This window comes from Oryzias melastigma, linkage group LG2 (assembly GCF_002922805.2).
Source record: "Oryzias melastigma strain HK-1 linkage group LG2, ASM292280v2, whole genome shotgun sequence".
Classification (NCBI taxonomy): domain Eukaryota; kingdom Metazoa; phylum Chordata; class Actinopteri; order Beloniformes; family Adrianichthyidae; genus Oryzias; species Oryzias melastigma.
In genome coordinates, this window is record NC_050513.1 from 19,632,086 (window position 1) to 19,634,324 (window position 2,239).

Here is a 2,239-nt window from a genome sequence, read left to right on the forward strand (position 1 = left end):
TTCAGAGAGAGCAGCCGCGTGTCTCCTTCTGTCTTCAAAGCCGCTCAGCCGACCTGAAAGCGCGCACGTGCCTATCTTTCGCGCGCGCGCGCACGATACCGAATATGAACAGCAGGAGGCGGTGTGATGAAAGCAGTTTCATTTCCTATGTGCAGCTGGTTTCATTTACAGATAGCAAAAAAAAGGAAAATTATCATTATTTTTGAAAATAATCTTAACATTAAATTGTGCTTAAAGTTTAAATGATAACTTTTTATTCAAATACTAAACTAATAAGTTAAACTAATAAGTTAAACTATTTATGATCAGATGCTTTAGTTTTGAGTCAGTTTTGTTTGTTTCTTTTTCTTAGTCAATTGCTGATGAAATCATAATAATATTAAGTTCAGACGTCCAACTTCAACTCTTCTAAATGTGAATCCATGATGGCCGTCACTCTCCACTGCCATGAAGATTGGCAGCAGATCTATTTTCAGCATCAAATTCTATTTTTTCAGCTCAGATACTTTTTATTCATTTTTTTTTTGAATGTGCAGCTGGAGAGAAACAACAGGCTTAAGGAATTCAGTTCCATATTCTACATGATCATAGAAGATTGTGTTTTTTATGCTACGTTCACACTGAGCATGTGATGAACATTTAGAGCTAAATTCACACTCGTTGACTCATTTTCAATCGGCCACTTTCAATGAAAAGTCTGTAAACACAACCTGAATTTCAGACTTCCACATCCGTTCAAGTTTTCAGGTTCTCGTATAAAACAGGCTGTCATCGATCAAGCGGTTGACCTCTAAGTCATGAAAACGCTAAACATAAACCAATCAGGTTTACTTCTGTAAAAGTAAAAACGTCTTTGCTTGCTGCTTGTCTGGCGTGAACATCACCAGCTGGATGTTCACTCATTAAAATTGCGCATAGAACGTGAACGCGTCACATGCGATTGATGTGTGGGTGTACAACAAGTACGTGAGTTCTTGAACACGACTTTAGCGCTACCTGGACTGTCGCTATCTGATACTAGCGCTTTTGAACACGGAAGAACAAAGTGTGTAAATGCACCTGTTTACATGGACTTTTCAGTGAACGTCTGTTAAAGGCGTTAAAAGCTTTTAAAAGCTTTCATTAAAAGCTGTTAAAGGTTGTTTGAACGTAGCTTAAATCCTGCATCTCGTAGTCATCACAGCTGAAGCTGTTTTTGATCAAACACAGTTGGAGATCTTAAAAGATTCCAAAATATTTAGGATGAAAGTTGGTTTTGAGACCCTAGCAAGGCAAAAACAACTTTATTGATTCTTCAATTTGAGAAGAAAATCAAGCAGTTTTATCGAGCAAAATTAAACTGCAATGAGTAGAAGATCAAAGTGAAACTACTCTCGGAGGAGAGAGAGAGTCAGGCCATAACATGTATGAATCATGACTGAAGTTGAACAGAAACAAAAAGACGGAGGGACGGCTTGAATTTCACCCAGGCAGCATTCAGCTTGGCGAGCTGGTAACACGACACAGCTGTTCTCTGATCCATAATCAATACGCGGCCATCATCACCTGATCGCATCGCCAAAGCTACTGATGCTGCCAGAGATCTGTTTCCTCAGCAGCAAACCTCTGCCTCTGTTCCACCACCAGCAGCTGGAGGTGAACTGAGGACCAGATATTAGATTATTTTAACATCCACAAACCTTCAACCACCAGATCAAACTGAGGCCTCTGGCAGTGGGTGAGCCTATCCAGCACATGTCACTGGTCTTCTGGTGTGGAGGAACTCTTGTGGGTTTTTTTAGCTTTTAGGTTCTAATTTTGAAAGTATTTTAGTTTTTACTGTAGGATGTGAGCTTTTGAAGCGTCTTGTCTGCTAACACAGTGTTTCCCAACCCTGGTCCTCGGGCACACTGTCCTGCATGATTTCCATGTTGCCCTGCTTATGCACACCTGATTCAGCTCATCATCAGGCTCAGCAGAAGCCTGACAATGACAGTCATCAAAGGCAGGTGTGTTTGAGCAGGGTTGGATTAAAAAAATACCGGACAGTGTTCCCTGAGGACCAGGGTTGGGAAACACTGTGCTAACAGATGGGGATTTTTTACAAAACTAAAACTGGAAAAGAGCACATCGACACCAAGACACCTGGACTCATCTAGGTCAAGAATACTGGTCAAAGTTGATTAGAAACGGGGCCAACTTCAGTTCCAGTAAACCACAACCGATTTTTACAGATGTAAACTAAGTAAAGTGCACATCA